The sequence below is a fragment of the Myxine glutinosa genome, chromosome 14, assembly GCF_964187855.1.
Source record: "Myxine glutinosa chromosome 14, kmMyxGlut1.1, whole genome shotgun sequence".
NCBI classification, from domain to species: domain Eukaryota; kingdom Metazoa; phylum Chordata; class Myxini; order Myxiniformes; family Myxinidae; genus Myxine; species Myxine glutinosa.
This window is the reverse complement of record NC_136274.1, coordinates 47,712,231-47,725,397: the sequence shown is the minus strand read 5'-3', so window position 1 is coordinate 47,725,397 and position 13,167 is coordinate 47,712,231. Positions and strand designations below refer to the sequence as shown.

Below are 13,167 nucleotides of genomic sequence, written 5' to 3'. Positions count from 1 at the left end.
CATGGAATCCATCATTGCTTCTGATATCAAATCCTTCCTCTCCTCCAATGGCTTGATCTCTGATCATCAATTTGGATTCAGACCAGGTCATTCTACTCTGGACATGTTGCTTCTGCTGTCTCAACAATGGATGGAGATCCTCAATGCCAAACAGGAAATCAGAGTCTCACTTGACATATCACGTGCCTTCGATACAGTCTGGCACCCAGCTCTGTTCACCAAACTCTCCTCCTATGGTATCTATGGAAATCTCCACACATGGCTTGCGGACTTCCTCTCTGGTCATAGGCAACGTGTGGCCCTGAATGGATTTCACTCATCTCCCCTTCCTGTTCTGGCTGGAGTTCCCCAAGGTAGTGGTCTAGGCCCTGTGCTATTTCTGGTCTTCATCAATGATCTCCGCTCCGACTCTCTGGAAAATCTTCTCTATCTCTTTGCTGATGACTCCACTATGTGCCTCTCCATTCCTCATCCCTCAGATCGGCAGTCTGCAGCCTCCTCACTCTCTGCAGACCTGGACAAAATCACAGACTGGTCAAACAAGTGGAACATGTCTTTCAATCCTGACAAATCTCACACTCTTACTATGTCTCTCCGAAAAGACCGACTGGACAACCCTCCCATCTACTTTCTCAACAATCCTCTCCGAGAAGTTCTGTCGCTCAAGCTTTTGGGTCTCACTATCTGCCATGATCTTTCTTGGGAAAACCACATTTCCAAGCTGGCCTCCAAAGGCAGTCGCCGACTGGGCATCCTCCGTTGTGCGAAGTCCTTCCTTGGCACACCTGAGCTCCTCACCACATACAAGGCTTTCATCCGCAGCTCAATGGAATACTGCTCCCCCCTTTGGGCCGGTGCTCCTGCCTCACACCTAGCTCGGTTTCACGCTGTTGAAACCAAAGCTTTCAGAATCATTGGAATCTCCCGCGATGAAGCTAACTCCGAGGGCCTTTCACTCACTCACCGCAGGCAGGTTGGTGGTCTTTCTGTCTTCTACCGACTCCTCTCCGGCCTTGCTCCCCCAGCTCTCTCTGTGCTCTGTCCCCCCAATATTCCTTCAGGTCGCACAAGATCTTCCTACAACCCTCTTATGGTTAAACTGCCAAAATCTCGGCTCTCTGCTCACCTTCACTCTTTCATTCCTCTTTTCTCCCGCCTCTGGAACAAACTCCCCCACTCCCTTCAATCCCACTCCTCCCTCCAGGTCTTTAAAACAGCTGTTCACCACCATCTCTTATCTTCCCCCATCCAAAACCTTGATCTTTTCTACCCCTGCTAAATCACCCCTGATACACTTTTTTTGAAATTCCAACTTCTTTCCAGGAAGTCCTTGCAGTTTCCACATGTTTTATACCTCTCCCACCTCCCCCCAAACCCTCTCCCTCCCACAGATTTCCCGATGTCCCTGCCCTCAAATGTTGTGTTTGTGTCCTTCCCCCTCTCTCCCCATCTTGTCTACCGCTCCCCTTATTTTTTGTGTTTTATGTGTCGGTTTGACTTTTTTGTGATTAATGTTAGCTCTTTCACGAGCCTCGATCTTGTATACAAAAAAAATAAAAAATAAAAATCCATTTATCAAAGAATCAGAATCAGTTGAGTATCGTGAAAACAAACTTCTGAGTTATACGTCTGGGTAGAGATACATGATGGTCATAGTAAATATTTTTGTTATTCTCCAAGACATGTCAGGATATTGCCAAATTATGATAAATTATAATTACAGAATATAAAATAGCAACATGTGTACAGGACGGCATCTTTCCTCACAGCAACTTGCTGTATAAGTCAATTTGAATCGAATGTTTTGTTGAAATTTCGATTAAATTATTTTATAAAATATAGCAGGCATTGTCTTTTGATAAAGACAATGAACGGACGCAGATTTTCTTGGGGAACCAATATGACGACGAATCTACTTCCGGTGACCACAGCAGCGGCGGTGACCGATTGGCGTTGATTTGGCGGCGAGCCTCCAATCCAATTAGTATAGAGATCAGTGGTGCTGGCCCGGGGAACGAGGTTGGTCTTAAAGTATTTTAATTACAAATTAGAGGTGCATAAGATTGTGAATCAAACAAAGACGGGTGAAACTGAAACAAACTTCTATTGAACTTTTTCGCAATTTTTTATGCATACTTCCGCATCCGCAAGATGGCGGCCTCCATGGAGCGATTTGGTGCGTCAAAGCTTAGAAATTCTCAAAGGATCCAGCAAAATCTGGCTTTTCAACATAATACGTATGCGTTCATTCACAACACCGGGTTCGCCGACTGTAAAAGAGCCATTTGTCTGTGTGTTGCCATTTTTCTCAGATATGACTGGAACGGATCTTCGTCAAACTTTCAGGGGTTTGTTTATTGTGAATGCCAGAGAGTTTCAGAAAGAAAAAAAACTTTTTTTGAAATATTAGAAGAAAAAAAAAGGTCGATTTTTTGGGAGATTAAAAACAATCCGCTCCATCGTGCCTCAACCTTTTTGATTCAGGACAGTTATATGCAAGTACACGTACCCATAAATAAATACAAAATTACCAGACATTTTAACAGAAATAATCAAACAATTCACATTCAACTAGAACACACTCAGTAGAGAGTATACCTCCGCCAGGTGAACAGTTTACGTTTTGTATCCCAGAGTAGACCAGAAAATCACAATATAGAATCATATTTCATCAAAATCATCCGTCCATACCTTTTTGAGATATTTTGCTATGTATCGTTTTTGGCCCGATCTTCCAATGGTGAAGAATCACTTAAGAATTCTACTAGCCGGATCCGAATCCGGATCTTCACCAAAATTGAATAAATTCGTCCTTGTCACATACGCTACATCTCTGCCAAATTTCGTCCGAATCAGTCCACAACTTTTTGAGATATCCTGCAATGTATAGTTTTTGGCCCGACCTTCCAATGGTGAAGAATCACTTAAGAATTCTACTAGCCGGATCCGAATCCGGATTTTCACCAAAATCGAATCAATTCGTCCTCGTCACATATGCTACATCTCTGCCAAATTTCGTCCGAATCAGTCCACAACTTTTTGAGATATCCTGCAATGTATAGTTTTTGGCCCGACCTTCCAATGGTGAAGAATCACTTAAGAATTCTACTAGCCGGATCCGAATCCGGATTTTCACCAAAATCGAATCAATTCGTCCTCGTCACATATGCTACATCTCTGCCAAATTTCGTCCGAATCAGTCCACAACTTTTTGAGATATCCTGCTATGTGTTGGTTTTAGCCCTATTTCCCAATGGTGAAGAATCACTTAAAAATTCCAGTAGCCGGATCCGAATCCGGATCTTCACCAAAATCGAATCAATTCGTCCTTGTCACATATGCTACGTCTCTGCCAAATTTCGTCCGAATCCGTCTTCAACTTTTTGAGATATTTTGTTCACAAACAACAGACAGACAGAGGTGAAAACATAACTTCATCCACCTTTGGTGGCGGAGGTCATCAAACAATTCGAAAGCGGTTGATGTTGTGTTGAGTGTTCTTCTTCTTCCCGTACGTCATCAAACTTAACTCAGAAACGTGATCGACGGCACATTCACCAGAATATATTCCTGGGAAAAATGCCAGGGGCACAGAAAAGGCCCCTTTATATAAGGATACGTGCCATGTGGCAAAGTATGGAAAATAAGGGACATTCCATAACTTGTAGAAAATGCCAAACAATAGAAAAGAGGGGATTTCAAAAAAATCTCGTGTGCATTCTGTACTACCCTTGTGTTCTGAGGAGGAACCAAGTAATGCTCCAGAAAAGTTCCTATAAAGGGGCACCAATTTGATTCATGAAGAAGTAATTGTATTTTCAATGCAGTTACAGTCTTGGTTTCAAAGGGACCTCCTTCATTTTTCTGTAAAAAAATAAAATACCATACATAATATTAGTTTTCTATTCTATTGCAGAAGTAGGTGTGCAGATAACATTCATCCATCATTTGTAATTATCATCAGTATTCATCATGTACATATCACGTTTGTCCAATATGTCTGCAATGTCAACACTTGCAAGTTTATGTAATGTGCAATTATGGCACAAAAGAGATTGGTAAAATAAGCTGCACTGCACATGTGTACAATTCTTGTGACATGACAGTGACCAAGTGATGCGGCCATAAAGGATATTTGATTTATTAATTAATAAATAAATTAATCATTTATTGATTAATAAATTAATTATATAATTTTTTATTATTAATGACTTATTTAATTAAATTTCTAAAGGTTACATCTACGGATGAAGCACTAGTAGTTATGCTATTAGCCAATTGATTAAGAAAATATTTTATGATAAACTTTTATTGATTTTAATCATGCAATTAATCAATCAATTTTTGTACACCTCTCCCTCCAAATACAGTCTCTTTGAGCTGCACGGCGGTATTGCCTCTCACACAGACAGAGGCCAGAGGTGCCCTGGCAATGTCGCGCTGGAAGATATTGTTACGGAAACGGGGACGGCGCTCCCCTTAGCAAGGGGGGGGGGGGGTTAATCCCCCTTCTATTTGCACTGGCCGTCTCCGATCCTGAAGCTACCCCGCTCCCCTGTGGGGTGGGATTGGCCAAGGTGATTGGTCAAGGGATTCCCGTACGCCTCCGCCAATCCCTCCACAAGGCAGGTGGGTAACGCCGCTCGAAACCACGGACAAGATGGTATGTGCCGAGCGGGTTAGCAGTCCGAAGTTCGAGCCATAAACAAAGACTAACCCGATTCATAAAGCGTTGGCCGAATCGTGCCACGTATATCAATTGGTAAATCACTAAAGCGATCGGATGAGAAAGAAGAAACCAAAGGTAAGAAATAACAGGGAGAACAGGTATTCATTAATTATTTACACAACACTTAAAGAAGAAGAAAAGAAGAACGAAGTAATTTACAGGGAAGAGGAAGAAGCAGATACACAGGGCAAATCCTTATACAAGCTTAACTTATATCCCAGACAACACAGAGGACAGACCATGGACTTACACGACAAAGGGAAATTGCAGGCAGGAGTGAATGGCTGGAAGGAGAAGATTCAGGTGGGACACAGGGCAGGCAGGTCCGGGCAAAATGCGCAGCAGAGAGGTCCGCTCCAAGTTCACAGTTCGGAAGCGAACAGCCGGCGGCTCCACACGGCAGGGCTTTCTGCAGCAACAGGTCCCTCCTTACTCGTCTGCCTCGAAAGCTGCTTGCCAATCTGTTGCGTGGCGGGACGTATATCTCCTCATCTGCGCGCGCGTCTATGAAGCTCTCTCCTCTCTCTCATCTGGCGGTGGGGGCTTCCCTTCACGGGTTATATAGCGACGCCCTACCAAGCCATGCCCACCGATTCCTGGTTGGGCGTAAGGGCTTCCTGGCTCCACCTCTTGATGACGATGGGCGGGCCATGCCCTTCTTCTCCGAGTTGACCGCGTGCGTAATGGAGTCTGAATACAGTTGGTAATGGAGGTAATGCAGTTGGTAATGGAGGTAATGCAGTTGGTAATGGGGGATCTACCTTATTTGATTTGATGCAATGCAAGATCAACTAGTGGAGACACAGCCTTAACTGAAACACAAAATAACGACATAACTATTGAGAAGGTCCTATGATTTGCTACGTGGTGCGGTGGACGAACTAAAGGACGACCTTTGATCTTTACATGAATGGAGGTATTTACAAAGAATCATTTAATTATTTACAAGGGGGTATATTTACAATAAATTACACAAAGTGCACGGTTTCCCAAATCCGTTACAATATTTTATTATTTGGCATGGGGGCGGTGTACTTTGAATGTGTCTGGGCTTGTTGAGGATATTTTCTGCTGACGCAACTGCTTTGACTTGGATTTCTTGATGATTTCCTTCGGTAATATTGCTGGCTCTCTGTTCAACTTAGGTAGCCTTGGTTTTTGAGGCACCTCAATTTTCCAGAAAAAAACAAACATCAACTGTCACCCTAGCTAACAATACCCATGACCAAACCATACTTACCTCTTCCACCCCCCCTTCCATCATCCCCTCACAATCCCCCCTCAACTGCCACTCTCGCTAACAATACCCATGACAACCCCACACCCCGACCCCAACCTCCCTTTAACCATCTCCTCAAAATCCCCCTTCAACTGTCACCCCAGCTAATAATACTCACGACAACCCCACACTACCCTCTTTCCTCCCCTCCACCATCTTCACAAACTCCCATCAACCGTCACCCGAGCTAACAATAGCCACAACAACCCCACACCTCCCCCATCCCACCCCTCCCCCCCCCCCCCACCATCTCCTCAAAATCCCCCTTCAACCGTCACCCTAGCTAATAATACCCACGACAACCCCACACTACCCTCTTTCCTCCCCTCCACCATCTTCACAAACTCCCATCAACTGTCACCCGAGCTAACAATACCCACAACAACCCCACACCTCCCCCCTCCCACCCCTCCCCTCCCCCACCATCTCCTCAAAATCCCCCTTCAACCGTCACCCTAGCTAATAATACCAACGACAACCCCACACCACCCACTTTCGTCCCCTCCACCATCCTCTCACAATCCCCTATCAACCATCACCCTAGCTAACAATACTCATGACCACCCCACACCACTAAACACCATCTCCCGGTTCAACTTAAGCGGCCTTGGTTTTTGAGGCATCCAAACTTTCCAAAAAAACAAAAGCAAACCATCAACCATCACCCTAGCTAACAGTACCCACGACCAACCTACACCCTCCTCTCCTCCCCTCCACCATGCCCTCACAATCCTCCTCCAACCATCACCCTAGGCAACAATACTCACGACCAACCCACACTCACCTTGGATTCCCCTTTAAGGGTCTTCAGTGTCTTTTGGGTATTCGGGGTATTTTGGGTCTTCAGGGCCTTTTGGGTCTTCGGTGTCTTTTTGGGTTTTTGTCTTCAGGATCTTTAAGGGTATTTGGAGTATTTTGGGTCTTCGGAGTCTTTTCGGTGTTTGGGGTCTTTTGGGTCTTCGGGGTCTTTTTGGTGTTTGGGGTCTTCATGGCCTTTTCAGTGTTTGGGGTTTTTTGGGGTCTTTGTTTTTTTTTTAAGAGTCTTCAGGATATTTTGGGTCTTCAGGGCCTTTCAATATTTTGGGTCTTTGGGGACTTTGTGGTGTTCGTGTCTTTTGGGTCTTCTGGATCTTTTCAGTCTTTGGGGTCTTTTCATTCTTTTAGGTATTCAGGGTCTTTTAGGTATCCGGGGTCTTTTGGGTCTTCAGGCCCTTTTGGGTCTTTGGGGTATTTTAGGTCTTCGGGGTCTTTTCAGTCTTTGGGGTATTTTGGGTCTTCTGCGTCTTTTTGGTGTTTGGGTCTTTTCAGTCTTTTGGGTCTTCAGGGTATTTTGGGTCTTCGAGGCCTTTTGTATCTTTGGGTATTTTGGTTCTTTTCAGTCTTTTAGGTCTTCGGGTCTTTTGGGTCTTCGGAGCCTTTTGGGTCCTCTGGGTACTTTAGGTTAAGTATTTCAGGTTACAATTGTGGGTAGCTTCAAGTCAGCTGTCTAACCAATGGGTGAAGAGCGGACACACATCCATACATACGTACCATCGTGTTCCTAGGGATTAAAATCCTCCAACGAAACAGACAGCCGAAGGAGCTTACACTCTGAGGCGTTCAGTCAAAAATATAGCGGTGTTCTTTACACGCGAGGGAAAGGAGAACGACAAACTTACCTACAAGGGTCCCACCGGCCGTCTTTGAATCTGCAATGATTAATTCAAACCGGCATGGATTTAAAATGTACAAAAATACAGGCTTTTTAAAAATAAATGCCGGTAACAAATGAATGCACGATATAATTAAGATTCCTAAACGGGACATCCCCCACAGACCTGTAAACAGACAAAGGGAAAAATAAAGGTGACAAGCGTTACGCCGAGGTCCCCCGTCGGTGAAGTGATGCGAGTTGACAAAGTGGCAGACGCAAGGCGGCCATCTTGGATTTTGACGTGACGACCCAATTTTCAATAGCGTTCTCCCTTATGCGCAGATACACCCACACACCAGATTAGAAGTTGGTACTTCGCTTATTTTTCAAGATATTCTGCTCACAACGTTCAGACATACATGGCGGCGGCCATCTTGGATTTTGACGTGGCGACCCAATTTTCAATAGCCTTCTTCCTTATGCCGAGATACACCCACACACCAGATTATAAGTTGGTACTTCGCTTATTTTTCCAAGATATTTTGCTCACAAGGTTCAGACATATATATGGTGGCGGCCATCTTGGATTTTGACGTGGCGACCCAATTTTCAATAGGGTTCTTCCTTATGCCGAGATACAACCACACACCAAATTAGAAGTTGGTACATCGCTTGTTTTTCAAGATATTCATCTCACAAGGTTCAGACATACATGGCGGCGGCCATCTTGGATTTTGACGTGGCCACCCAATTTTCAATAGCCTTCTTCCTTCTGCCTAGATACACCCACACACCAGATTAGAAGTTGGTACTTCGCTTATTTTTCAAGATATTTCGCTCACAAAGTTCAGACATATATATGGTGTCGGCCATCTTGGATTTTGACGTGGCGACCCCATTTTCAATAGCGTTCTTCATTATGCCGAGATACACCCACACACCAAATTAGAAGTTGGTACTTCGCTTATTTTTCAAGATATTCATCTCACAAGGTTCAGACATATATACGGTGGCGGCCATCTTGGATTTTGACGTGGCGACCCAATTTTCAACAGTGTTCTTCCTTGTGCCTAGACTTACTTATATTCAGCTCACAAGGTTCAGGCACACATGGCATCAGACATACATGGCGTTGGCCATCTTGGATTTTGACGTGGGTTGCACCCACACACCAAATTCGAATGCGGTCCTTCGCTTACGCACGCACGCATGCCCGCACGCACGGACGGACGGACACACGGACGGAGGGGAAAACCATAATCTCCCCTTTCGCTCCACGGTGCGACGGGGGACAATAACAGAGGACATTTACATACAGGGGATTAATTACCCATAATCCCTAACTAATTAACATAACCCCACCCCTCGTGATGGGAACGAAGATACGCACTTACACGACATCAGGTCTAAACGAATTTCTTACTTATGATACAACGGGGTTTCTTCTTCTTCATCAAGACATACGGAGCACGGTATACTACACAAGTCTACCTGGCTCTAAGGTAATCATTGTCTACCCCCACAAACATAACAATACATACATACAAACACTTGCTCCATAATATATAGATTATTGTTACATTTGTGGAGGTAGGAGATGAAATACATTAGTGAAGTCAGGAATTTATAGTTTAAAATGGACCATATGCCTCGAAGCAGAGGAATATCTGTATTAAGTAGGCCGACTGTGCGGGTAAGAGCGTTTGCATGTCAACATAAGGAGGGTGGTTTTGTGCTAATTAAATATGGCTTCTTGTTGGCGTTGTCAAATTAAAAATTAAATATGGCGTTGTCATCTAAACGGTGGTTTTTTTAATATGGCTTCTTGTTAATAATCCCCAGTATGTAACGCCTCCTGTAATTTTCCCTTTGTTCTTATTCATTCACTTGGCCAGCCATGGAATCGGCACATTGCCACAACCACACCGACAAGCCTGACAGAAACCCAGCACATTTTCCAATCTGCAAGTAAACCCCAGCGTCATCCGAACATTCCCGAAAAGAGATTAAACTCCGCCCCCGACGACTCGTGAAGGGGAGGCCACGCCTCGACCTTCGTCATTGGGCGTCAAGTAAGGCCGTGAGGCCCCACCCCGACGGTTGGTCGTGGCCATGGACTGATATCATGGGACATCAGGATTGGTCTGGGTGTGACGTCAGTGAGGGACAAAGGGGGGTGCATCCCCCTCTCTCGCTCTCGTTCTGGCTCTCGTCTCAAGTGGGCGTTGTTGTCTCTCGTGTGCTGGTGAGGAGACATGTCGGAGCTTTGGAACTTTTGCAACGTTGGAGGAGTGGGTGTTGTTGACTGTGGTGATTTTCGGGGGAGGAGAGAGCGGCGTCTCGCTTGGCGGTGGAATTGAGGAAGGGCCGGTCAGCTGCTTGCTCACGCCTGGGCGTTTTCGGCACCATTTGTTGGGGCGTTTTCCGCGCGGGTGGCTGCACGGAATTTCGACGACCACTAGGCTTTTGAGGGCCGTTCGGGGACGCCAGGCTGAGTACCGGCTATACACACCACACAAACACATGTTCTTTTATTTGTCTTCCCTTGTCATGTCTCTGTGTCTGTGTGGAGAATCCCTCAGTTCGAATTTAGTTTCACCTCACCATTTATTTCATGTTTATTGTCCCAAATTATTCATTTTATTAAATCCTTTAATTGTTGAATTTCAATTTCTTGTATTGTGAATTTTGCTTGTCTCGTGTTTGTGGGTCGAGTAATAAACCCCGTGGCAGCCATCTGATTAGATAAGGATTCGGGCCTCTCCTGCACGCGCAAAAGATAATCCTGCCAAGTTTCCAAATACGCCTCAGAGTAAAGCAACGTTTGGCTTTCTGCCGCCCGTGATCTTAATCACCGGCGACATGACATTATTGTTATTATTATTTTGCAATACTGTAATGTTAATGTCATTATTATGCTATTGTCATTATTCTTGTTATTACCTTTGTCATTTGAAGTGGCCTTGGAGAAATGCCTTGATAAGGTGGAATGACACTCAAGCTGCTATATATACACCATCCCAAGGTGGAAAAAGGCATTATGAATGGGAATTTCTCCAGATGTTTTGCAACATATGCCAACAAGTTTAAAGCAACATATTCCAAGCAAGTGTGAAAATAATAGAGTCCTCGTACTCATGATACATTTGAGGGTTCTGAAGCGTAATACACTCTCTCGCCACCACTGGGAGCGGCGCTACACAGTACACATTTACGAAAAAAATTTGCTTCGCCCCACCTTCAGTACTCCGAGAGAGGGGGACAGTGAAGTCGCTACAACCTTCGTCATATGACCCTTGGCAAGTTTCGATGGTTGAGTTTGCATAAGTAACGACAGAATACATGGACTTCAGACAGACGGATGCCAAATTGCGTATTGTCGTGTGATGATTAACAGGGCTCACATCGAGCTATTATTGCATTTTGTATGGGCCTCCAAATGAATAATGGAAACGCCGCCCCTGCAGCCAGGCAAGGAAGAGAGGGGGTGGAGCTATGGACGCCTCCAGCTGCGGAGCTATGGATGCTTACAGGGGCGGAGCTATGGACGCCCCAAGGGGTAGAGCTATGGACGCCTCCAGTTGCGAGCTATGGACGCCTCCAGCTGCGGAGCTATGGACGCTTATAGGGGCGGAGCTATGGACGCCCCAAGGGGCAGAGCTATGGACGCCTCCAGTTGCGAGCTATGGACGCTTACATCTGCGGAGCTATGGACACCTCAAGGGGCGTAATGTTGTCCAGAGAGTGAGTGGGAGCCTGCCTTTTATCATTTGCTTGCTTTCGCGCTGTGCCTGTTTCGTCGCACCCCTTGCCTGCATCATCGTCCGGCCTCTCACCTGTTCAAGACTGCCTCATCCTCCTCCGTCACCACAACAGAGATAAGCCACCCAGTTTTAGTTCCATTTCCCCGTCTGTGTTTGAGTCCGGTGTGTGGCGCCATCGGCCCGTAATTCTACCACCAAAAGGTGGATGGAGGTTATGTTTTCACCCCTGTCTGTTTGTGAACGGGATAACTCAAAAAGTTGTGGATGGATTCGGATTAAATTTGTTAGTGAGGTTGGGTATGTGACAAGGATGAAATGATTCGATTTTGGTTATAATCCGGATCCGAATCTGGATCCAGGAATTTTTAAAGTGATTCTTCACCATTGAGTGACAGGGCTAAAACTGATATATAGCACGATATCTCAAAAAAGTTATGGACGGATTTGGCCGAAATTTGGTGGACAGGTTGTGTGTGTGACCAGGACGAATTGATTCGATTTTGTTGATGATTCGGATCCAGAACTGACCCATCAGTGGGATACAAAACGTAAAATGTTCACCCTGGCAGAGGTATGTGCTCCACCGAGTGCCAATGTAGCGCCACGTACCACTGTTTCCTGCAGGTCGCATCACAGCACTCCTTGCACACCTGTTGACAATCAACCTGAGGATAAATAAAGATATCTGAGATCTTTATGTTGGGTTTTACTTGCTGACAAAGAAAAAGGTGGTTTCTTTTTAGCTGCGACGAGCAGCTCTATGAGAGGACCGCGTTGTTGTTCTTGTTGTTGGGGAGCCTTTTTGAATAGCGCATGCGCATACATTCGGACGTGCGTTGGTATGAGGTAAGAACATATTGCAACGGATATCCTCCTGATTCTACATGTCGCAGCTGGTGACCACACTGTGGTCATTTTTCTCTTGTTTTTCGACCATAATCAACACATTATCACCATGGCACGACTCACAAGGGGAATATATTTGAAGGCAATGTGTTTTTTTTATCAGGAGCAGACGTGGCAGTGAACAAAACTTTCACATGATGGAGCAAATGATGATGCCAAGTCAGGAACCTGAATGCATATCCACGTTTCCAAATGTTTGATCTTCCACCCGTCCATTTGTTCTTCCCCTGGTAAAAGTTATATACAATGCCTTCAGAAAGTATTCACACCCCTTGACTTTTTCACATTTTGTTGTGTTGCAGCCTGAATTTAAAATTGATTAAATTGAGATTTTTAGCTGCGATGAGCAGCTCTGTGAGAGGACCGCATTGTTGTTCTTGTTGTTGGGGTGCCTTTTTGAATAGCGTTTTCGCATACACTCGGACGTGCGTTGGTATGAGGTAAGAACATCGCGGACTAAAATCGCGATTTGTTTGAAGAAACCAGAATAAATTTAGCAACAAAGGCAACATGAATGTTTTCATATCAATCTCGTTTCACACAACTTGACACAAATTAGGTGTAATTATTGAATAGCACATGTGCATACACTCGGACTTCCATTACCGACCAAGCCCGTCTCAAATTATCCCTCTGCCACCCAGAATTAACATGAATAAATAACATCAATGAATTAACATTAACAGAAATAACATTCATGTCCATACATTATATGTAATCAGTTCATGAAGCATGTTGCGTCGCAAAACAAAGGACAAGACCAGAACTGAAAGACAAAAAGACGCCAGTGCATGTGTATAATTTAATGACTGGTCGAATGTGGTAGCGCATATTGCAACAGATATCCTCATGATTC

General features: G+C 44.8%; 1 protein-coding gene across 1 annotated transcript in view; it reads right to left on the bottom strand.

Annotated features, from left to right (window-relative positions):
* Positions 1 to 2,336: 2,336 nt before the first annotated feature.
* Positions 2,337 to 13,167, bottom strand: part of COQ3 (coenzyme Q3, methyltransferase) — a 65,022-nt gene continuing 54,191 nt past the window's right edge. Inside the window, exon 8 of the mRNA XM_068135724.2 lies at positions 2,337 to 3,864. The gene's annotated coding sequence lies outside the window, so the exon portion shown is untranslated. The remainder of the gene's footprint in view (positions 3,865 to 13,167) is intronic.